At 35.8% G+C, this 26,942-nt stretch overlaps 1 protein-coding gene across 10 annotated transcripts in view; it reads right to left on the bottom strand.

Moving 5' to 3' along the window:
* Nucleotides 1-26,942, bottom strand: part of LOC132127567 (adhesion G protein-coupled receptor L3-like) — a 267,112-nt gene that overhangs the window by 199,660 nt on the left and 40,510 nt on the right. For 9 of the 10 annotated variants that reach the window (XM_059539496.1, XM_059539511.1, XM_059539551.1 and 6 more), the window contains exon 1: nucleotides 1,071-1,176. The exons of the other annotated variant lie outside the window; for it this stretch is intronic. The gene's annotated coding sequence lies outside the window, so the exon portion shown is untranslated. Of the gene's footprint in view, nucleotides 1-1,070; nucleotides 1,177-26,942 lie in introns of those variants that run through there. 10 annotated transcript variants of the gene reach the window in all.

Here is a 26,942-nt window from a genome sequence, read left to right as displayed (position 1 = left end):
AAAAAATCTGAAAGCATAAACTCACAAGTATACTGTTTTAAACTTTTAAAAAACGAACAGTTTAGTTTATAAAAATACTGAAATTTTATACTTGCAATGATACCACTGCAAACTAAAAAGTGGACTAATTTGGTCCCTAGTATTGTAATAATACACAAGTATAGTACAACTAGTACACAGATTTATATATAATTATACTTACTACATAAAATTACTAAACTTCAATACTACCAATTTAAAAGTAAAATTTTAAATAGTAAAATGTGACAAATGAAAACATTACAATTTAAAAAAACAACCATTAGCGTTAGTCTGGAAAACGTTGTGTGCGTTCATGTGTGTGCACGAGCTGTGATGTCTGGGTCTCAGGAAAAATACTGAACAAAAGGAACAGTACTTTTCAGTAAGTCAAAAATTATTAAAGAAACAGCCTCAGACTTGCTTGTGAATTGAGAATCTCAAGAACATCTTTATTTCTTTTTTTGGTCTTCTTCAAAACAAACAATTATGGTGATGTATCCTTTATCATAGCACCAATTGCAGTCTATTTACTGGGATATAATAATATACATATTTACAGGAGATTTGTTTTAAATATGCATATTATTTGGTTGCTGGTTCACACACACTTCTGAACAGCATCTTTCAATGCTGAAATTTGTCATCTTTGGCTATGAATATCTCAGCCTTCAGACCTTCAAGACCTTATCAAACTATTATCAGACTGTTATTATAAAGCAGGAAGTCTGAGCAGGTCTGCTTTTCTCAAGGGAGCACACAGACCTTGCATCTGATCCTATCGGAAGCACTCATAGATTTGACAAACATGTTGAAGATTATAAGTGTGTGCTGGACAACACCCTCTGAGTTCACTAAACAAACCTCCCAGTGACGACATCTGAGTGAGTGATTCAACTATTGCAACACTCTCCACCTGCACGACCGAACACACGTCTGAAACAAGAGCAAGTCTTATCAAAGTCTGTCTGGATCGGTGTTTGAGGAATACTTCAGAGTGAGACGGAGTCAGGCCTCGGGGGTCGGGTTGTGAACTTTCATGTCCGCATTACACCAACCTGAAACCTTTGAGCTGCAATTCAGATCTTTAACCATTAAACTCACAGCTCAGACAAACATTAACAGAACAGAAAAGACCAACAATATTTAAGGAACGAGTTACTGTCTGGCAATGCTGTATTGTGAATGAGGTCATAACTAAAGGTCGTTTTGAGTGAATGTGTAACACAGAAGTGTGCTTAACTGTAGTTAATGTGTACTTCAAACCTTGAACAGTATATAAAAGAAAATAGTTGCAGATAAAATAATATTCATGCAATAAAAGACCACTTACTGTAAGTAACTTAAGTGAGAGAGAAGCTTTCAGGAACACCTTGGTAATAATGTCACATTAAAAGTTTTAATTAAAAGTATATTAAAAGTAAAATGTTGTAAAGTACACATATTTTGATGTGTAAAGTACTTATCTTTTGTAGAGTGTTTTGAAATCATGGGCAAAGTTAATTTATTTGAAATGTAATACACTGCAACTTCGTCATTACAAATGTGTTATTATAAATACAGTATATTATGAATATAAATGATATTACAGTATATTTTAGTTGATCATAAACTTCTATTAAACACCATATTTCAATAGACAGCAGAAGTAAATATGAAATAACTTCTAAAGATGTACTTGAGTCATATTTAAGTGGGTCAAAAATACTCTAAAGTTCAGCGTATTGCATTTAATAGTGTTTTAAACTATAACACTTCTAAACCTAATTGCAATTAACATGGAATTAAGTTGCAAAAACATTAAATTCACTTCACACTTACTATGTATATTACGAAAGTTAAAAAGTATGCAACATTTCCACAAGGGTTACAACATAAATTGTATCAATATTTGAACAAATGATCACTAAAATGTTACTTAAATACTTTTATGAAAGCCTTGTTTTGCCTCAAAGAAGAAAAAAAGAAAGAAAAAAGTCACCGTTTTTTTTTCTCTCTCTTTCCCTGAAATTGGCTTCCATACAATTTCATTAATTTCTATTCTTGCACTACAAGTTCTAGTTCCTAACACAACCTGCAATCCAACAAAAATAACCATTCGTTTCACATAGCTGCTATTATATGGCATATTTTAGCACAGCTCCAGAACTGCAACTCTGCTTCACACACACACACACACACACACACACACACACACACACACATAGCACACACAGCACACACACACACATGCACACACACACACACACACACATAGCACACACACGCACACACACACACACACACACACACGCACACACACACAAACACACACATAGCACACACACGCACACACACACACACACACACACACACACACACGCACACACACACACACACACATACACACACACACACGCACACACACACGCACACACACACACACAGTACTGTGGGAAACAAGTGTAGGAGCGACTCAAGAGTGAATGAGTGTGTGTGACATTCAAGGGTCATGAAGCCAGAAAACACTTTTTTTATGATGTTACCAGATATGTTATCTATTATTGCACATTATCAAAACAATGATATCACACATTATTTTGAATAAAGGAGAAAGAGGTCAAGATTTTTACTTGAAGCTGTTTCATTCCATTAATAATTAATATTAATAATCATTTATCAGTAAACTCAAGTGTCCTTCTCGTGGGGCATAACCACTGAACATATTACACCATATTATATAATGAGAATATGAAGGAATAAATCAGCTCAATTTCATTCTGAGCCTGCAACACTGATATTTATATGACCAAAAAGTAAGATCAAATTCAGTGCCTATAATGTATATCAATGAGATCTTTATCTTTAACAGTACAGCAGATACATGAAATGATCTAAATATCAGTTGTCACTCTAGATCTCCAATAATATGTCTCAGTTATATGAGATTTAAATGATCCAAACATGTAATGACGATTGGGAGATGAAGAAATTAACGCTCTTGATGATCAGATTTGAGACTCAGCGATTTCTCTAAAAATGACTGATGGAGAATCAAGTAAAGCCGAGCTGCTTCAGTCCAGTAAGTATTCATCTGCATATAATAAAAACTTCATTTTGACATTTACTTGATAAAAATCAGTCAAGATTTAACAGCAAAAAGACACATGAAGCACGATTTGAGGCTGGATATTTGTACCGTTACACTAAAAGAGCTTCTACTTGATAAAAGTAGAAGTGTTTCTACAGTCAATCAGAGTGTTTTGGGCAGGTTATCATGATCAAACATGATATAGTAGACTTTATAGGGTTAATAACACTAAATCAACCTAAATACATGAACTTACACCACCAGAATAAGTTTTTATGGGTTAAATGGAACAGAAATAGCAGGTTTTACAGTGGTAGGCATACAGCGGTGGTGTTTTAATCCGTCTAAAAGCTAAAGCTTGACTATTTTTCCCTTTATATTTTTAGTGCTGAGCTCAAATAAGCAAGCTGACAGCACCATGCTTTAGGTTTTAGACAACTTTTCAGGCCATTGTGACTCACTCCAAACAGCCGAACTGACACCTGCTCTACAGGGTCAGATTATATGACATTTCAATAATATTAATATTTGTATGTGGTTTTCACATCTAGCAAACCTGCTCAACACATCACAGAAAGGCAAATATTTGTCTCTGAACTCATCCGATCTAAATGTTTAAGAAGCAAGAAAATCAAATCCAAGCTATTTTAATCAGTGTTGAAGTAAGTGACAGTGTGTGTGTGTGTGTGTGTGTGTGTGTGTGTGTGTGTGTGTGTGTGTGTGTGTGTGTGTGTGAGTTCACTGCACTTTCATGCTCCTGAGCTGCTCTATATATTGATCATGTCATTCATCACCACAAACGACAAGACAATATTTTTAATTAAAAATTCAGCCATAAATTGCAGCGCATATTTTTCAGGCCATTACTTTAAAAAAGTCCATAAGGGACATAAACGACCATCAAATAATAATTTTCTGAGATATTTCCCTTCAGAGTACTGTGTAATAAAAGCATGTGTGTGTGTGTGTGTGTGTGTGTGTGTGTGTGTGTGTGTGTGTGTGTGTGTGTGTTTATAGAGGAGATTTATCTAATCAGCTGTCACTCATATCATAAGGAACCATCAGTCTGCTGATGTGAATTTATCTTTGTATTTCCCATACATCACATGATCTTCAGACAGTGTTTCTGCACAATAAATCAATGACATAATCACACACACACACACACACACAATGCAAATTTATGGATCTTTGACATGAACGTCTTTTGGACATTCTATATTCCAACTAAAACTATCTGACTATGCATGCAGTTTTTGTGACCTCATTGATTTCACTATTGAAATATTTTTAATTTAAAAAACATAATAATAATTTGATGCACCATCATGCACCACGAGTCTTGCATATTTTGACAACTACACATATAAAGCCATTTAAAGTATCACATAAAGTATAGAATCATAATTCTAATGCCAGAATCTTTATGCCATCACTAGCTGTGTTTGATGTAAGAAGTTATTTACACTAACAAAAACATCAATCAGCAGAAAAATCCCAGGTATACTTCGAGTAAACAATCTAGACAAATTCACTGTAAGCTCATATCTTCACAGGCGATAAAAAAATACATCAACATGCTTTGAAATAACACACTAAATTACATTTGTAAATGACATTGAGCCCATAATGGTGGAGGTTTCAGAACGATAAACACGCAGAAATACATTTGCATTTCACTCGCACACAAACACACGCACACACTCAAACTCCACAGTCTATTACTGTTATTTTGCTCTCGCACATTCAGTGTATTTATTCAATTTATACAGTGAACTGAATAAAATACATGAAAGATCAGCTTTGAGAAGCGTGCCCAGCCCTTCTGGAAAAAAGGAAACATTTTAAAATGATATACTTAAGTCTGAACTAAATTGTGTACTCTTAATTGCATGCTAATTGCAGATTAATGAAAATAGATTATAGTTTCAATTTATATTAAATGCAATTAGTTGAACTTTAAAATGATTTTGACCCACTGAAGTAGGACTAAAATAAATTTTTATTTTTAATTTCATAATTATTTCTATTATCATTGAAATATAATTCATGTTCCGACATGCATTTATTGTAAGCTAAAATAAAGTTTTTTATCTCTATTGAAACTTGTGTGTTGTGTGTAAATTTGTAATTATGTGTAAATTGCAATTTAAAATATATTCACTTTAAATGTAATAAAATTGGATAACACAATAGTTCCTAGTACACTACACATGCTTTAGTTTGTTAGTCAACATGTCAAAATAAGTGTACTTCTATAAAACACCACAAAAGATTATTAAAACATAATTATTTAAAATGTACTTTAGAGTATAACTTTTAATTCAACATTTTAAAAGTGCATTTAAGTGTTTTCAGAAACAGTCTTGAAAACTTTTTTTAAGTGGAATTTAATTTAATTAATATTTTATCTGCTAGTAGTAAGTTGTCATCAATTACTACACTATTATCTCAACACAGCCCATGACAGTCTTCCTGCTGGAGGAACAGTCTCATTATAGACAGACTTTTATTGGACGAAAATCTACAGTATACACGCACATGGACCCAAGGAAATGATGTCATCAATATGTATGGTCACGTTTCCCAGAAGAGAAAGAAGGGCTGTAAAATGTAAACGCGTATGTCTACCAGAGATTTGTCAACTTTACAGAGTACACTAGAGAGAGAGATGGTGTGTTTTTATTATTTGCACGGCTGCTCAGAGAAATCTTTTGAATGCTGAAGTAGGACGTTAAAGCCTGTAGGTAACGCACAAATACATCATGTCGCGTTTATGAAGCGCATCTCGAGGGGCGGAGACTGTAATCTCACTAACAAATTCCCCACATTTGCATACGGTCATCAACACCTGTCACATAAACGCATATAGCTGACAGGAACAAGTAAAAATCAACTCGATAACTGCCTCATTTGCATACTGCATTGAAGGTGACAGAGATACCTTAATTATGCATGCATGCATATTCATGAGGAAGATTAAACTTTAGATTGCTTTGGCTCTGCTGTTTACTTGGTTATGTCATGTTTTCTTTTGCAGCAGCCTCACCCTGGCAAGCTCTAATATGATTGGCTGGAGTCAGAAGTGCAGGTTTATCTGGATACGGTCATGTTCACAAGACTCCAACAATGAGGAGGAACTAATCACTGCATTTGTCAAACGATAGCGGCATCAAATCTTAAAAATATTATTAAAAGTCTTGATTATGCATCCAAAATATTTAAATGAATCGTTAAGTCAGAAATGTCAGGGTGACAGATTATTATAATGAGGGAAAATGCCTCAATGGAATAGTTCAACTAAAAATTAAAATTTGCTTAATGTGCTTGTTTCTTCATCAGATTTGGAGAAATGTAGCATTGCATCACTTGTTCATCAATGGATGCTCTGCAGTGAATGGGTGCCGTTAATGTCTTGTGCAGCCAAAAGCTGCATGTTTGTAAGAAACAAATCCATCATTAAGCTTTAACTTCCAGCTAAAATATGAATCCATAATAACACACAAGTGCTCTGGTCTGAATCAGGAGAGAAATATGCAAAGATCAAGCAACATTTATAGGTTAAAATTGTATAAACAACTCAAAACCAATACAGGTATGTGTGTGGAGTGTGATGTGAGACACAACACCAGACTGAGCACCAGCACCTTGTCAGTGGAAAAGGAGGGCGAGCTTTAGGCCGTTTTCCTGTAGTTACGATTTATGAGGCAGATCTCAGCTGATGTAACACTACCGAAATATTTCCCCTTTCACAGATGGATGGAAAATGCATACAATGATAAATGTTATTCCATCTATTCTTATGACAAAGTTCTCATAATAGCAAACAATTTTACACAAATTCTTTCTTTCTTATAAATTGTTCTGTTGCGCCGTCTCTTACCAGGAGCTGTGATGAAGCATCATGATGGGAATCTGTAGAAGCGCTTAGACCTAGTTGATCCAATTCGTTTGGAATTCATCAATAAAATGCTCCTATATTACCCAGCATGCCCTCCAAAGCGCTCATTTATAACAGAAATCACACAAGCACACACACGCATTCCTCACAGAGCACCCAGTCATCAATTAGAGTAATGAAGTGTGTGTTTGTGCGCTCGTGCTCAGGCTGTGTTGACTAATCGAGGGCGAAGGGCCGTGTTCAGGGCGCAAGTCGACATGTTTGAGATTGTTGGGTCAGGGCTCATTCTGACTGCCGCATGAAATCAGTTTGATTTTTTCCCCAAATTCTATGTTTCTGTTTAAACTGATCTGGATTCGGTTTAAATTCTCAAATTGACGTTTTATTAATCAAATAGAATGCTAATCAATTAAAATTTTTAAAATTTACAAAATGTAATAGTTTTATTTATTTATTTATTTATTTTTAAATTCTGTGTTCTGGAATTTTCTATATTCTGTTTTCATGGTCACATTTTGTCTAATCATTTGAAATTATGAAAATCCTACAATTTAATAACTTATTAAACGTTTAACAAAAATTAGAACCCTGTGAAATTTGTTTTATTTTTCCCCAAATTCAGTGTTCTTCATTCAAATTATTATGGGTTAAATTTAATTAATCAAAAAGCATGTCTAATTAATTAAAATTATAAAACTTACACAAATTATATATATATATATATATATATATATATATATATATATTAACAAAACATTTTAAATTTAGAGCCATTTGAAATCAATTTTCCCTGAATTTTATTTTATTTTTTTTCCAAAAGCTATATTTTCTCTTTAAACTGTTTCATTTCATTTCTTTTTTTTATTATTATTATTTTTCAAAAGTACTGTGCCATTATGGTCTTATACAAATGTATCATCAAAAACGGGGGTAATTAAATGAATGCATAAACATATACCACAATTTAACTAATCGCATAAAAATGTAATCAAATGAAATTTGAACAATTTACTGATAATTAGATGATTAGATGTGTACATGTGTAGCTCAATTGGTAGAGCATTGCGTTTTCAAGCACAAGGTTGGGGGTTCGATTCCCCGGGAACACATGATAGTTAAAAAAATTGATAGCCTGAATGCACTGTAAGTCGCTTTGGATAAAAGTGTCTGCTAAATGCATTAATTTAATTTAATTTAATTTAATTTAATTTAATTTAATTTAATTTAATTTAATTTAATTTAAAATTGATTAGAGATTTACTGTTTAAATGAATGCACAGATGGAAACCATGCAATATACCTTTAAAATGTTTTAATAAACTGTATTATGGTTATTATTACTTTGAGAAGTACATTCTACTATATTACCATAGTAATATATTTCTGTCATAATTTCTCAATTAAACTGAGCTTTTATTTTGGCGGGTTGTACTGAAGACCTTCGAGTTTCTGTGTTTATATGATGATGAATTTTGTTGAAGTTGATGATGTTTATATATTTCCCAAATGAAATTTGAGAAATGCTACAAAATTTCAACCACACTTTTCCAAAATCAATGACATTCCGCATTGTACAGTAAAATCCATTATCATGACTGGACTCCATCCATGTTTTCCGCATCAGTCCAACAGGTCACGACTGTGGCATCACCGTAAACTCCAGATGAGAAAGGCAACAGTTCAATAAGGCAGATGTGAGTCCATTTACCGCACAGCTGAGCCAAAACCTCGCTTGAGAAAATTGAGTCCGTCCAGTTTAGCATAACCAAAATCCAGCCAAGATGGCTAAAGATCAGAATCCATCCGAACGGGAATGCCACACTCCAAACTTTTGACTTTTACACTAATAACTCCTTATCAGCTGACTGGAGTTTTTGTTTCCTTCTTGTTTTCACTTAACTTAATAAATTTTGGCCAATGAGAGGACTGACTGAAAGCACTTGAGAGACTGCAGAGTTGAGCCAAAATCTAAGTTGCCAAGCAGCAGATATATAATGGAGGAACAGGTCAGAACGAATTAACACACAACAGAGCCAAGATAGCTGATCTAGAAGAGGTTAATTACTATCTAGCTACAGTGTCACGAAACTGAACCTTGTGTGCCAAGAGACCAGCTCACATCTTCACATTAGAGGAAGACTGAGCGCATGACTCATGGGTCGATCCGCACCGAAACCTCTGCAGACGGACGAATTAATGACGAATACAGGACGGTTTTCATACCAAACTTCAGCTCCATCCATTGCATTGTCACCATTCTGACAGAAAATCTGATGGTTTTAACTAAAACTACATCTCATCCAAAACTGCTGTCCTGGGAAAAATCCTTACAGAAAGACAAATAAAACAGTGATTTTACATTTTCTTCACAGTGCTGCCCTTGTGTGCTTAATTGTATTGAATGTGCACTTGTTGTGTGCTTCAAATCTTAAGAGTATATTTGTAGATAATACAAAATTAATAAAATCAAAGACCACTTAAGTGATTTAAAGGGAAAGTTCATCCAAAAATTTAAATTTGCTGTTAATTTACTCACTGTCAGTCTCTCCAAGATGTAGATTACTTTTTCTTCAGTAGAACAGTGAAAAAATGTTTTTAGCTGAAACCAAGGTCCTTGGTGATTCATTACATGCAAGTCAATAGCTGCTGTCCCTTTAAGAGTCAAAAAAAAAAAAAAAAAAGAATATGTAATTAATAGCCATGACACCGGACAATATATTAAGGTTTTACAAAGCGAACCGATCAGTCTGTGCAAGAAACTGATTATTTATTTTTTACAACATTACCTTTAATCCAGAGTCTCAGGAAAATGGCCCGGAGTAATGATCAGTTCAAGAACCAATCATTCTTGTTGCTTTTTTGACTCTCGAAGTATCGGTAACCATTGACTTGCATTTTATGAATCACCAAGTACAACGGTTTCAGCTAAAACAATGTACTGCCTGAGTGTGAGGAAATTAACAGCATATTTTCATTTTTGGGTGAACTATCCCTTTGAGTGGTCTTTTATTTCATTAATATTGTATTTTCTGCAAGTACATTTTAAAAAATATACACTTGTATGTATGTAAAAGCTGTATTAACACTACAAGTGCACATTCAACCCAAATAAATGCTTTTCCTTTTCACATGGGATTTCTTGCCAGCTGAAGAGAATATAGAGGGCAGATTCATACTCTGCTACAACTTCAATGAAAGCAGGTTTTCTAATTGTGAATGTATTCATGTATGCAGTTATTGCACAGACAGGCGTTTCATTGTCATATTGTTTTGTGAATTATGTGTAGCCCAGACTCACACAAGTGTTTAACGTTTCTTCTGAGGATGTTTCGTGTTTGCAGTAATAATCTCCAGTCAGCTCTTAAAGTGCCTGGAGTAGATGACAGCTTTTAGTAAAAGTCAAAAAGGGACACACGGCCCTTTCCTTCGAAATCTCCCATTTTCCAGTTTTTCTGGATTAATGCGGTGGGAATAGCTGCAAGGTGTTCCTAGTATTGTCAGCTTTTCTCAGCAGATAAACACGGTTAAGTTTGTTAAAACAGCTGGAAGGCGTGTTTAGTTGAGCAAAGGCCATTCCTTTTCAACATACTAAATGTAACCTTATTTTTTTTTTTTATTGCATATACAATTTCTATACATTTACACAGTGTAAACATGCATAAACAGTAAAAAATAAACTGGTCAAAAATTTGAATAATTTATTATTAACTATTAGTTATTGTGTATACACATTTGGTTTATGAGTACTGTTACAGAAATCTGATCTGTTTCACTTTTATATGACTGACAAATATGCATTATATTATGTTTGTCTATGTTAAAACTGTAATCCAAATGGATGGGCATTTAATGTGCAATTCAAATAAATAAATCTTTTTTTTTCTTTCTCAGTGGCACCCATGTAATCTACCGTAAGTGCTGTATTTGTTAGATAGCGAGTTAGATAATGTGAGTGCTGCATCAGATTCTCAAATGAAACTTTTAGTCATTTGGTGTTTGTCTCTATGAGCAGAAAACTCTTGGCCCAACACATTCAATTGAGTTTAGCATCGATCTTGATCGCAGTATCAAGCAGGATTCTTTGCCTCCAGGAAAACTAGGGAGGCAATGAAAGAAGTTTTGGGTCAAGAATTTATTACGAAAAGAGATTTACTTTTCCTGTCAGGGAGCCTTAATTTCGCTTCCCAAATAATTTGCTCTTTTCATTTCAAGGCTTCTGCACCTTTTGAAAAAGTTGATAAATTACAGGATCTAGTCCAGTTAGATTTAGGGTACAAATCTGGTTCTGGTCCAAGCTTCATGATGTTTCTTCCATTTTATAAGTTATTTGCTCCTAATTTCTACAAAGACTGAATTTGGAGGATATCTCTGTGAACTGCTTACCATTGAAACCTTTATGTAATGTATTTAAATATATTTGTAAATATAGCTGTTGAGAGCAATTACGGGGCCAAGCACTACAGAAGAAAGCATGCAGCAGACCAAGTGCAAAAATTCCAAAGATTTGGAGATGATTTTAAGTAAAAAAATAAAATAAATTCAAATCACTAGAAATCACTAGTTAGTGGCAGACTACGGCATAATTGGTATCAATGTTCTCAGCATGAACTAAGGAATGAAAGCCGATGCCCAAAAATGTGTACTGTTCGCAGCTTCGCAACAAATGTAAAGAAACCAGTCTTGTGATTGTTCAGTGGTTATAAGCAAGAATTTCAATTTTCTATATCTCCTGACCACTAGGTAGTGCTGTTCCAAAACTGTACAGATTCTCTCAGGTCATGGTTATTATAAGACACACCAAGTTTGGTTTGAATATGCCAAAGCATTGTCAAAATATAGCCTTGTGTACGGTTTGACTAATCAACCTGAATTACATAACTTTTTTTGTTGACATCTGAAGATGATCTGCACCAATCTTTGTGAAAATCAGAGCAACGATCTAGACAGAGTTAGAAAACATGGATTATTCAAGACCTTACAGTTCAAAAGTTATTAGCATGAATGTAGGTCAAATTTTGAACTGTTGGTGGCGCTGAAGAGTTTATGTTACAGACAACAAACCTGCTGTGGTTAAGTTTGAGACGGTACTCTAACTGTGTGTCAAATTTCATACATTTCCCGCACACGTCATGTCCTTTCATTTTTCATTTCCAATGGGCTGCCATTGACTCAAAGCAAAAGCAGAAGAAGAAGACTACTAAAGAAGAGTACTACAGTCAAGTGTACTTTCTTTCTTACAATTGGAGGCCTGTCTCAGCACAGACAGAGAGTGATCAGCAGTGACTGGTAAAATGCCAGCTTGTCAATACGATGCAGTGTTAAATGAAACCTTTCAATGTGCACAGCTGATTTATGATACTCATAGAACAGCATCCCTCCATAAGTCACGGGCCGGTCCGACGTGTCCAGTGTCTCTGAATGCATCTCACACATCACAAAAGTAGTGCTGAAATCACTCACGCTTGAGAAGAACCTTTGTTCATTATCACCAGTCTAGGGCTGTGCAAAAAATCGAATGCGATTTTCATGCGCATCTCATCAGTAAAGATGCTCCTGTGATTAGAAGTATATCTCCAGCACGTGCGTTTAGATCAGGGTTGCCAGGTTTTCACAACAAATCCTGCCCAGTTGCTTCTTAAAACTAGTCCAAAACTAGGCCAATCGCGTTTCCAGGAGGTTCCCCGATAAAATTGCTTCCCGGTGTTAAAATATACATTTTTTGGAAGGGTTGCCTTGGTAAAATTTGCATTTTAGGGGCTAAATATCACGTTATTTGTATTGGGGTTGCTTCAAACCGCGGACATGAAACACAATCGCAGACTTGGCAACACTGGCTCAGGTGGAGCAGCAGTTACACAGAGCTGTAGTCTACCGACACTTAACACAAAATCGTTTTCAAAATCAACAAAGAATCGCCTGCGATTTTAACATCGAATTTGTGTAGATTGTCAGTGAATTATGGCTCGGTGTAGTAAATGTCAACCAGTGTTGCCAAGTCTGTGGTTGTTTTTCATGTCTGCGGGTCGAAGCGACCCCAATACAAATAACCAAGGAGGATACACTGATGTAAAAAAAGAAGAGAATTGAAGCCAAAAATAATATTCTCATTTCAAAATACAGTCAGCTTTAAAGTCGCTTGCGGTCTTATATGAAATATTAGATGAAAATATAATATATATATATTATATGAAAACTTAAACAGAGGTGACAGCTTAAAGCAGCTTGCAGTCGAGAGAATGAGAGAATAGAGGATTTCAAAAAACCGCTGTAATGTGTCTGAAATGTAGGATAAATTAGCCACACCTCCAGCTGAAGTGTGACTGACACGAACACAACACCTGGTTTTACATCTCACAACATATTAAATGCATTTAGTAAATTTAAGGATGTAATCCAAAACCACAAACAAACTCATTATTTGGCTGATGATGGTGTCAACATATTGTGGTTTTGACACAAAAACCAGAAAAGTATTTACTAAAATATTATTTAAAGAAAAAAACACTATCAGAAAGTTGTTGGACATCCCTTTGAAAATATGCACTTTAGTTTACTTTTAAAAAGTATATTTATATTATATATATATATATATTAAATATATATTAAATAAAAATAACATTTTAAATAAGTTTTCAGACACTAAAATGCCATGTTAAATGCAATTAAATGAAACCACCATATTATAGTTAAAATTCATATTAAATGCAATTAGATGAACTTTTTTTTAAGTAGGACTTAAATCATGTTTAAGTAATTGGACAATTATTTTTATCTAGATTTTATTTATATTTACTTTTGTATGTAATTTGTCAATTTAATTCATTAAATTTGTAATTACATATTTGCAATTACGAAGTTGCACTTTAACACATTTATAATGCATTAAGTGCAATACTGAATAAATAACTTAAGTTAAAATTTAGTATGTAAGCCATCACATGAAAACTATTTAAAAATTAATTCATTTTATCTTGACATTATTACAAAGGTCGCTTTTAAAAGAGTACTTAAGTGTGTTAAGAAAAAGTAATGAAAGTATCTGTTTAAGTCAAGCGGCCTTCTGTTTCATTAATGTTATATTATCTTCAAAGTTTATTCTTTATTTGTATTTTTTAAATATATACTTTTAAGATTTGAAGTACACTACAAGTGTACATTAAGTACAATTAGATGCAATGTTACATGCTCAGGCAACGTGGTTCATGACTTTACAGTCATAACTGAATGTTTGGCATAAGAATAAAGCTACACTTTATAATAATAATAATAAAGCTTTTGAATATGTTTTCAATGAAAAATAAATCAATAAAAATGGTTCACTTTCCAATAACTATAATAATGGCTGAGCACAAACATGTGTCCAGTATCAGTTACTCCATGAAAGTAAAATTGATTTTCCACTATTTGGAAAATGGAATAATTGGAACTTTTGACTAAATCAAAGAGTAATGTGCCAAAATACCAAACACTAAACAGGGTGGCTTACCATCAGCAGTGAAGCAGCACATGCAGTGTGGAATTGGGACGCAGCACTCACACTCACATTATTGCGCTTCTAATGTATGGAGATTGGCGTGCGGGTGACTCAGAGGGTGATGTATGAGACACGTCTCTGCCGCGCTCACGGCTTACAGCTTCAAATCGATGTGTTAGCGTCCATGTCACACATACATAGCATTTAACAGCAAGTTTAACAATCTTTAGTGGCTGCCAAGTGCTCACCAGCTGCTGACCTCGACTCGCCGCGGGTGATGAATAATGCACTACAGCCCGTCATATCCCTGATACACACACTAGCGCTATCCAGATGTGTGTGTTAGAGAGGAAAAAAGAGAATAACATCAGAAATTAGACTTGTGTAAAAGTGGGTCACTGCTGTTGAACTCTGTAAGTTGAGGTGAATATTAATTATTTCTATAAAAAGGTGTATTAGACTTTCAGATGAATGTTCTGTTCAAGCGGCAGGCACAATAATTGTAATTTAATTTTCTTCCTATTACGCAAATGATCAACGGGATACCTGATAGGATGGAGATAAAAAGCTAGTGTTAGCTATTTTTGGTTTATTATAACCATATGGGATGCAGTCTATACTATATTTCAGAACGTAACACCCACACCAGGGTTTTTATAGATATAAAAGAACTCAAACTAAAACCATTTAAAAAAAAAGAAAAAAGAAAAAAGAAAAATATATATATATATATATATATAATTTTACTTCAATCAATCAATAAATCATTCAATCAAGCAAACAAATAAATATGTCAGCTGTTTGTCAAGGCCAAACTTGATGTACTAAACTGACTAAAATTAAAACTGAAATAAATATAGTAAAAACTATATTAACATACAGAAAAACTCAAACATTACTAAAAACAAACAAAAAAAACAATTTTATGAAACCTTTAAAAATGAACAAAATAAAAACAACAAAATATTAATTTATTGTATTAATTTTTATAGCTTTTATAATAAAAACAACAACATTATTTCAAAGATGCAAAAAATAACACTGAGCCAAACAGCTCCGAATGCTTTGATTTTTTATTTAAATGCTCAAAACTCACAACTTCCTGTTTTAAATTCTCCAAATATCATAATTTTGTTTATAATATATAAAATATGTATTGCTTAAATATTATTTATTTCCTAGCCTGATTTGTTTTTGTTTTTTGTTTTTTTTGTTTTTTTCTTGTCTGTATGAATATACTGTTGAATAACAGCTGCATTTAGAGCAGCACAAATGAAGGCGAGCAGAATCACTGAGGGCAAATCAAGCCACCGTTTGCCATAACCGTTTATTTTAAAGTGTGGATGAAGGATAGACTTAAACTAATCTTCTGTTTACCCACAGATGTTGTTATTCATTCATAAGAGTCTCTTTGGGCTTTGCAGTTTATCATAATAGGCCTGTGTGTTTCCCAGATCAACTTGTTTGTCTGGCTCACTGTGTGTTTACATTTCAATTAGAAAAAGAAAAAGAAATGAAGAAACACCTGGTATATTTCACAGCAAATTGGCAGTTTAGAAGTAAGTGCTGCACTCGGGGACAAGACAAAAACGGTGAAATTATTTAAAATTAACACCTTTTTATTTAATTACTATGATGCTTTTTTCATCAGACAATGATACCATAAAAAAATCATTTCAGACAAACATTTATCATTATAAAACAAAAGATATAAATACATACCAGTTACATACACACCTTGTAACTCATATTTGTTTCATTTTGTAACTTTAGTCAAGTATTAATAATCTACTGTTCTAATTTTACTAAAGTCCCAAGCTTATTTACAGTCATGCCAATTAAGTTAGTTAGTTAGTTAGTTAGTTAGTTAGTTAGTATGCATGAATGAATGAATGAGTAATTTTGTACAAAACATTTGGCATAACAATAACCTTTTAAATGAATTAATAAACACTCCATTATGAATTCCTTAGCATATCCAAAACCTCAGAAAAACTTGATGATGTAACAGAAACTATGGACTTTCTCTTTTCTAGCATTTTAAATACAGTTGCTCCTTTACCCTTAAGGAAAGTTAAGGAAACCAGTATGACACCATGGTATAATGAGCATACTCGCACCCTAAAGAGAGCAGCCCGAAAAATGGAGCACAGCTGGAGGAAAACAAAACTAGAGGTATTTCGTATTGCTTGGCGGGAAAGTAACCTATCCTACAGAAAAGCATTTAAAACCGCCAGATCCGATTACTTTTCTAGATTTTAGAAGAGAACAAACATAACCCCAGGTATTTATTCAATACAGTGGCTAAATTAACGAAAAATAAAGCCTGAGTTGACATTTCCCAACATCACAGCAGTAATGACTTTATAAACTATTTCACTTCTAAAATCGATATTATTAGAGATAAAATTGTAACCATTCAGCCGTCAGCTACAGTATCGCATCAGACAGTGCACTATAGACCCCTCTACTACAGGAGAGGAAGAATTGTATAAACTTGTTAAATCATCTAAACCAACAACATGTATGTTAGACCCTATACCATCTAAGCTCCTAAAAGAGGTGCTTCCAGAAGTCATAGATCCTCTTCTGACTATTATTAATTCCTCATTGTCATTAGGATATGTCCCCAAAACCTTCAAACTGGCTGTTATTAAGCCTCTCATCAAAAAAACACAACTTGACCCCAAAGAACTAGTTAATTATAGACCAATCTCGAATCTCCCTTTTCTGTCCAAGATACTAGAAAAGGTGGTATCCTCACAATTATATTCCTTCTTAGAGAAAAATGGTATATGTGAGGATTTCCAGTCAGGATTTAGACCGTATCATAGTACTGAGACTGCTCTCCTTAGAGTTACAAATGACCTGCTCTTATATTTCTTCGCGGCCCGGTGAAACACACCAATTTGAAAAACTAATGGAATGCATAGTCGATATAAAAAACTGGATGACAAGTAATTTCTTATTGCTAAATTCTGAAAAAACAGAGGTGTTAATTATAGGACCTAAAAACTCAGCTTGTAATAACCTAGAACTCTGTCTAAGACTTGATGGTTGCTCTGTCAATTCTTCGTCATCAGTTAGGAACCTAGGTGTGCTATTTGATCGCAATCTTTCCTTAGAAAGCCACATTTCTAGCATTTTTAAAACTGCATTTTTCCATCTCAAAAATATATCTAAATTACGGCCTATGCTCTCAATGTCAAATGCAGAAATGTTAATCGATGCATTTATGACCTCAAGGTTAGATTATTGTAATGCTTTATTGGGTGGTTGTTCTGCTCGCTTAGTAAACTAACTACAGCTAGTCCAAAATGCAGCAGCAAGAGTTCTTACTAGGACCAGGAAGTATGACCATATTAGCCCGGTCCTGTCGACACTACACTGGCTCCCTATAAAACATCGTATAGATTTTAAAATATTGCTTAACATTGTTCGGGAGTCAGACACACTCTTGCAGTTTAAATCTAGATTAAAGACCCAGCTCTTTAACCTGGTTTACACATAACATACTAATATGCTTTTAATATCCAAATCCTTTAAAGGTTTTTTTAGGCTGCATTAATTAGGTAAACCAGAACCGGGAACACTTCCCATAACACCCAATGTATTTGCTACATCACTAGAAGAATGGCATCTACACTAATATTAGTCTGTTTCTCTCTTATTCCGAGGTCACTGTAGCCACCAGATCCAGTATATATCCTTATCAGAGGGTCACTGCAGTCACCTGGATCCAGTACGTATCCAGACCAGATGGTGGATCAGCACCTAGAAATGACCTCTACTGCCCTGAAAGACAGCAGAGACAGGACAACTAGAGCCCCAGATACAAATCTCCTGTAAAGACCTTGTCTCAGATGACCATCAGGACAAGACCACAAGAATTCTTCTAATGATTCTTCTGCACAATCTGACTTTGCTGCAGCCTGGAATTGAACTACTGGTTTCGTCTGGTTAGAGGAGAACTGGCCCCCCAACTGAGCCTGGTTTCTACCAAGGTTTTTTTCTCCATTCTGTCACCGATGGAGTTTCAGTTCCTTGCCGCCGTCGCCGTTGGCTTGCTTAGTTGGGGTCACTTCATCTACAGCGATATCGTTGACTTGATTGCAAATAAATGCACAGACACTATTTAACTGAACAGAGATGACATTACTGAATTCAATGATGAACTGCCTTTTACTGTCATTTTGCATTATTGACACACTGTCTTCCTAATGAATGTTGTTCAGTTGCTTTGATGCAATGTATTTTTTTTAAAGCGCTATATAAATAAGGGTGACTTGACTTGAATAGGAATATGTTTATTATAAAAAATAAAAATAAAAAATCTATCAAAAAACAATAATAGTCACAATAATAGTCCTGGTTAAACAGCAACATGTGTCCATCACCAGTTATGTAATAAAAGAAGAATAGATTTTCCAATGAAACAGAAAAATGGAACATTTAGAACTTTGGAGTAAATCAAAACAGGATGTGACATCATCTCCTCGCTTGTATGGACCAATGACGTCAACAATCAAAACTCAAACTCATTAGCAGCAAATCATACACTAAACTTTCAACGCCCTTCAACAATAAGGAGCCACCAGAGTTTCTGAGCCCAAACTGTGTCTTCGAAAATTCACCGGCCAAACACAATGACTCGAGCGCTTCAGCGACTCTTTCCAGTTCAACTGGGCAATTTTAAAAGGTTCCCGTGGGTTTGGGGCTTAAATAAAAGCAGCAGGCTCAGGTTATTGGGGCTGAATGATTCTTGTTTTCAGAGCAGCGTGACAGAACATATTACCGCTCACCGTTACGTCTTCATGACAGCTCTGCCAGCTCCGCTAACAAAAGCACTTCTGTAGCTGATAAATTACTGCCACCTGTTTTAAATAGAAACCAACTCAAATCCACCAAACAAAGGGTGAAAATTATTGTTTTGTTCTGTTGTTTTTCATGAGAATCATAACACAACACTGTCTCTGTAGACATAGACAGACAATATAATGTAACCGACAGGAAAGATAAAAAAAAATAAAAATAAAAACCTACAAAATAATTAAATTTTAAAAACAATGATATGCTTTTATCGAAAGCATAAAAATAAATGACACGTGTTGCTATTTAGCCAGTATTTTGAATTTGGCTGCAATTTTTATTTTATTTTTTATTTATTTAGTTATTTTTAGTTTTTGAAAAAGAACATATTAATCAAGGTGAATTACATACATGTGTGTAAAAAAAAAAAAAAAAAAAACACTATTCCGGATCCAGTCCTGGATGTAATTAGTCAAAAAAAAAAATTGAAGACACACACACACACACACACACACAGCTGTAAAGTTCCCTTAGCTTTGGATCGATCCACTGGCTCATTCAGCTCTCCAGGCACACTGTATTGTATGTTTGTTCATTGTCAGTTTTTCATTGTCAATTTAGAACTCAAATCCAAGCAGAATTATCATGAGCCAAAGAATTCTCAATTTCATTATAAACACACTTCCACCGTAACGATGTGGAAACAATCCAGAATCAGCAGATCCATTACTAGTATTTCCATCCGATACTTTACACTGTAATACCTATTCAGTTAGTTACATAAAATGTATATTCATTTATAACTTTCATCAGGTTACATTAGATTTGAGTGCTCATTTCAATACGTGTGTGTGTGTGTGTGTGTGTGTGTGTCTATATATATATATATATATATATATATATTAGTAGTACTCTAAGTGAGTGGGTGGGGGCGGATAAGTGAGTGAGTGAGTGATTGAGTGAGTGAGTAAGTGTGTGTGTGTGTGACAGAGAGAGAGAGAGCGAGAGGGAGAGAAAGAGAGAGAGATAGTAGTTAGTGTCTAGTAAGTGAGTGAGTGTGTGGGGCGGTGGAAAAGTAAGTGACAGTGTATGAGTAAGTGAGTAAGTAGTAAGTTAGTGAGTGAGTGAGTGTAGGGGTGGATGAGTGAGTGAGTGAGTGAGTATTAAGTGAATGATTGAGTGTAGGGGTGGAAAAGTAAGTGACTGAGTGTGTGTGTGAGTGAGTGAGTGAGTGAGTGAGTGAGTGAGTGAGTGAGTGAGTGAGTAAGTGTAGGGGTGGATGAGTGAGTGAGTGAGTTAGTGAGTGAGGCAATGGAAAAGTGAGTGAGTAAGTGTGTGTAAGTGAGTGAGTGAGTGAGTGAGAGAGCGAGTGTAGGGGTGGATAAGTGAGTAAGTGAGTGAGTGAGTGAGTGAGAGAGTGAGTGAGTGAGTGAGGCAGTGGAAAAGTGAGTGAGTGAGTGAGTGAGTGAGTGTAGGGGTGGATAAGTGAGTGAGTGAGTGAGTGAGTGAGGCAATGGAAAAGTGAGTGAGTGAGTAAGTGTGTGTAAGTGAGTGAGTGAGTGAGTGAGTGTAGGGGTGAATAAGTGAGTGAGTGAGTGAGTGAGTGAGTGAGTTTGTTGTTGGCGGCTGTACTGCATTTGAGCTCCGTCACTATATTCTTTTCATTGACTATTTCTAACTTAAAAATAAATTTTATACATCATCATTTCCGTTTATATAACGTGTGAATATATCCGCTATTGTATTCTACAACAAAAACAATCAGAGCGCCTCGCTATTACTAGTTACTAGCTATTACTATTACCGCTATTAGCTTTTAGCCCATTAGCATCAGCAAGCGTGGTTGCTGCTAACTGCACTTACATTGCTAATACTCTATTCACACACATTACCACTGCTGTACTCACTGTTACTTGCTTTAATGGCGGATGAATGTCTCCACTCTGTGCAGCTCGAGCTCGAGGCCGTGGGGAAGCAGATTCGCCACCTGGAGGAAAGGCAGGCCCAGCTGAGAGAGCGGAGAGCCGCGCTGGAATCATCCCAGACTGACGCTCACAAGTCCGGGGTAAGTATACAGCGTGTTGCTAACAGTCCCACCATGTCTACTCCGTGTGTTTCTCTGCACAGGCCCGGTGCACCCAGGACGCGATCTTCCCAGATGTCCTTCACTGCGACGCCGGGACACCACGGACCCTGGGTGCATCCACAGCGGAGGACGCAAGCCGGGTCCCGGGCTACGACTTCTCCCCCTCCTGCCTTCGACATCTCCATCCGGAACCACTTCGCTCCCCTCCGCGAGACAGGACGCGACGCTGTGATCATCGGAGACTCCATCGTCAGACACGTAAGTGCTACGTTAGCCGGAGATAAAGTGCACACTCATTGTTTGCCTGGTGCTCGTGTTCTCGATGTTTCTGCGCAGATACCGGCGATCCTGAAGGCCGAGGAGAGCCCCAGAGCGGTCGTGCTTCACGCCGGGGTTAACGACACCACGCTGTGGCAGACGGAGACGCTGAAGAGGGATTTCAGGAGCCTGATCGAGACGGTTCGCAGCACGACGCCCTCGGCGACGATCGTCGTGTCAGGACCACTGCCTACGTATCGACGAGGACACGAAAGGTTCAGTAGACTTTTTGCTTTAAATGAATGGTTGTTGTCATGGTGTAAAGAACAGAAACTGCTATTTGTTGATAACTGGAATCTTTTCTGGGAGCGTCCTAGGCTGTTTCGCGCTGATGGATTACACCCCAGCAGAATCGGAGCGGAGCTGCTCTCTGACAACATCTCCAGGACACTCACACTCCATGTGACTAGTAAGACAATTCTCAAATAACTATTATGATGACTTTTGTTCCACCTGCTTAAATGATAAAAGTACTTGCGCTGTAAAAACTATTAAGATTGTGTCTGTTCCCCGAATAGTGAGGTCAAAATATAATGTAGGATCTAGAAAAAATCTTATCGTAATTAAACCAGAAAAATGTAAAGTAAATGAACAAAAACAATTTTTAAAGTTTGGGCTCATAAATATTAGATCACTCACACCCAAAGCAGTTATTGTAAATGAAATGATCACAGATAATAGTTTTGATGTACTCTGCTTGACTGAAACCTGGCTAAAACCAAATGATTATTTTGGTCTAAATGAGTCTACTCCACCAAACTACTGTTATAAGCATGAGCCCCGTCAGACTGGTCATGGAGGAGGTGTTGCAACAATATATAGTGATATTCTCAATGTTACCCAGAAAACAGGATACAGGTTTAACTCTTTTGAAATACTTCTGCTAAATGTTACACTGCCAGACATGCAAAAGAAATCTAATGTATCTCTTGCTCTGGCTACTGTGTATAGACCACCAGGGCCGTACACAGAATTCCTAAAAGAATTTGCAGATTTCCTCTCAGACCTTCTAGTTACAGTTGATAAGGCGCTAATCATGGGAGATTTTAATATTCACGTTGATAATGCAAATGATACATTAGGACTTGCGTTTACTGACCTAATAAACTCCTTTGGAGTCAAGCAAAATGTCACCGGGCCCATTCATCGTTTTAATCATACACTAGAATTAATTATATCGCATGGAATCGATCTTACTGCTATAGATATTGTACCCCAAAGTGATGATATTACAGACCATTTTCTTGTATCGTGCATGCTGCGTATAACTGATATTAACTATATGTCTCAGCGATACCGTCTGGGCAGAACTATTGTTCCAGCCACCAAAGAAAGATTCGCAAATAACCTGCCTGATCTATCTCAACTGCTATTTGTACCCATAAATACACATGAGTTAGACGAAATTACTGACAACATGGGCACTATTTTCTCTAATACATTAGAAGCTGTTGCCCCCATCAAATTGAAAAAGGTTAGAGAAAAACGTACCGTGCCATGGTATAACAGTAATACTCACTCTCTCAAGAAAGTAACTCGTAGTCTTGAACGCAAATGGAGAAAAACTAACTTGGAAGTTTTTAGAATTGCATGGAAAAACAGTATTTCCAGCTATAGACAGGCTCTAAAAACTGCTAGGGCAGAGCATATCCACAAACTCATTGAAAATAACCAAAACAATCCAAGGTTTTTATTTAGCACAGTGGCTAAGTTAACAAATTACCAGACGCCACCTGATTCAAATATTCCACCAACGTTAAATAATAATGACTTTATGAATTTCTTCACTGATAAAATAGATAACATTAGAAATACAATAGCAAATGTAGATTCTACAGCATCTAACACTTCAGTTTCATCCATCGCACCCAAAGATAAACTGCAGTGCTTTACAACTATAGGACAGGAAGAGCTAAATAAACTTATCACTGTATCTAAACCAACAACATGTTTATTAGATCCTGTACCCACTAAATTACTAAAAGAGCTGTTACCTGTAGCCGAAGAACCGCTTCTCAATATTATTAACTTGTCGTTATCTTTAGGTCATGTCCCAAAACCATTCAAGCTGGCGGTTATCAAGCCTCTTATTAAGAAACCAAAACTAGATCCTAGTGTACTGGCAAATTATAGGCCTATTTCAAATCTTCCATTTATGTCTAAAATTTTATAAAAAGTTGTGTCTGCTCAATTGAGCACCTTCCTGCATAAAAATGATCTGTATGAAGAATTTCAGTCGGGTTTTAGGCCCCACCATAGCACAGAAACTGCACTTGTTAAAATTACAAATTACCTGCTCCTTGCGTCAGATCAAGGCTGCATCTCATTTCTAGTCTTACTTGATCTTAGTGCTGCGTTCAACACCATAGATCATGACATACTCATAGATCATAGATTACAAAACTATACAGGTATTCAAGGGCAGGCTCTAAGATGGTTTAGATCCTACCTGTCCTATCGCTACCATTTTGTTTACTTAAATGGGGTGTCATCTCATTTATCATCAGTAAAATATGGAGTGCCACAAGGATCCGTCCTAGGTCCCCTTCTATTTTCAATATACATGTTGCCCCTTGGTAATATTATTAGAAAATACGGAATTAGCTTCCACTGTTATGCTGATGATACTCTATATATCTCAACGAGACCAGATGAAACTTCCCAATTATCTAAGCTAACAGAGTGTGTTAAAAATGTAAAAGATTGGATGACAAATAATTTTCTCCAATTAAATTCGGACCGAGATATTAATTATTTTACCAAAAAACACTACACAGAATCTTGTAGATTACAATCTGCAACTAGACGGATGTACTGTAACTTCCTCTACAGTCAGAAATCTGGGTGTTATATTAGACCGCAATTTGTCTTTTGAAAATCATATTTCCAATGTTACAAAAACTGCATTCTTCCATCTTAGAAACATTGCCAAGCTACGAAACATGTTATCTGTTTCTGATGCAGAAAAGCTAGTTCATGCATTCATGACCTCTAGACTGGACTATTGTAATGCACTTCTAGGTGGTTGTCCTGCATCTTCAATAAACAAGCTACAGGTAGTCCAAAATGCAGCAGCTAGAGTCCTTACGAGGTCAAGAAAATATGATCATATTACCCCAATTTTACAGTCTCTGCACTGGCTACCTATTAAGTTCCGAATCAGTTACAAATTATCATTACTTACCTATAAGGCCCTAAATGGTCTAGCTCCTGCGTACCTAACTAGCCTTCTACCACGTTACAACCCATCACGCACCCTAAGGTCACAAAACGCTGGACTTTTGGTAGTTCCTAGGATAGCAAAGTCCACTAAAGGAGGTAGAGCTTTCTCACATTTGGCTCCCAAACTCTGGAATAGCCTTCCTGATAATGTTCGGGGTTCAGACACACTCTCTCTGTTTAAATCTAGATTAAAAACACATCTCTTTCGCCAAGCATATGAAAAATGTATCTTTTAAATTGTGAATTGCATCTGATCAAATGTGCATTTTTATTCTTTAGCTTGTGTTAAACTAATTTTACTTTGTTGGAACATCAGCTATGCTAATAATGTCTCTATTTTGTTTCTATGTTTTGCCACGGGATGTAACTAGGATTTACACAAGCTCCAGTCTGGATCCAGAACACCTGAGAAGAGATGATGCTGACCCTCAGAGGACCCCAGATGATCCTAACCTTGAATCAACAACAGAACTAAATAATTATTGCTACATGTGTGACTGCATCATATGATAACTATTAATTAATAATATTGATAGTTCATCGTCTAGCTGACTACGTCTTGTATTATTATTATTATTTTTTATTTTTTCTAAAATCCTGTCAAACGTGCACAAACTACTAGCTACTACTAAATATTGTAGAAACATAATTTTCTGTAAAGTTGCTTTGTAACGATTTGTATTGTAAAAAGCGCTATACAAATAAACTTGAATTGAATTGAATTGAATTGAGTGAGTGAGTGAGTGAGTGAGTGAGTGAGTGAGTGAGTGAGTGAGTGAGTGAGTGAGGCAATGGAAAAGTGAGTGAGTGAGTAAGTGTGTGTGAGTGAGTGAGTGAGTGAGTGAGTGAGTGAGTGAGTGAGGCAGTAGAAAAGTTAGTGAGTTAGTGTGTGTGTGTGTGTGTGTGTGTGTGTGTGTGTGTTTGTGTGTGTGTGTTTGTGTGTGAGTGAGTGAGTGAGTGAGTGAGTGAGTGAGTGAGTGAGTGAGTGAGTGAGTGAGTCAGTGAGTGAGTGAGGCAGTGGAAAAGTCCAGGTATCTTTATTTCATACCCGCAGGTATATTTGTTTTGCAGATATAAGAAGAATTCGGTCATCCACAATAAAACATAAAAACATAAAACAGACATAAAAACAGGCTGCACCATGACACATACACATCCTCTATACAAGTTAACTATCAAATACTAAAACATCTATCTTACTCATATTATTTAAAAATTCAATTGCCACTGGACCAAAAGTATTTCTGTACCGTCTAGTCTTCCATCTCGAAGCCACAAACCGACAACCAGAGGGAAGTAACTGAAAGTCATTCCTTAAGGGATGCGACCGATCATTCAAGACAAAACTTGCTTTCCGGTACAGCTGATTTGTGTAAATATTTTCCAAATACCGCTGATTTCCTCCAATTATCCTACTCGCCCACTTAACAATTTGGTTTAGGGAGATCTTGTTCTTCACTGACAGGCTTCCATACCACACCACAATGGAAAACGACATAATAGATTCAATAAAAGCATAATAAAACAAAGTCAGCATGTGTCTATCAATGTTAAATTTAGCAAGTTTCCTAAGGCAACTCAAAAGTTGATGACCCTTTTTGCAGACCATTTCACAATTCAACTCAAATGACAGTCTTGAGTCTATGACTGTGCCAAGATATTTATAACTCTCTACACGATCCACAACCTGTCCTTTGATAGTCGTAGTGACGTGATCAACAGCGTGTGTTCTAAAATCAATGATCATGTCTTTCGTTTTAGTAATATTTAACTTTAGATAAGAATCATCGCACCAGGTTACAAAATCATCCACAACTGGACCGTGACCAGACTCTTCCCCCTGTAGCAGGCTCACTATCACTGTGTTATCAGCAAACTTAATAAATATCCGGTTTTCATGTAAGCTTTGACACATATTGATGTACAAAATATATAGTAATGGTGAAAGAACACAGCCTTGAGGGGATCCTGTGGATAAACATAATACATCTGAGAAGCTACCATTCACTTTTACCCTCTGCATTCTGTTAGTTAAAAAGTCCAG

Source organism: Carassius carassius, chromosome 3 (genome assembly GCF_963082965.1).
Source record: "Carassius carassius chromosome 3, fCarCar2.1, whole genome shotgun sequence".
In the NCBI taxonomy this organism is placed as follows: domain Eukaryota; kingdom Metazoa; phylum Chordata; class Actinopteri; order Cypriniformes; family Cyprinidae; genus Carassius; species Carassius carassius.
This window is presented reverse-complemented; position numbering and strand designations above follow the sequence as displayed.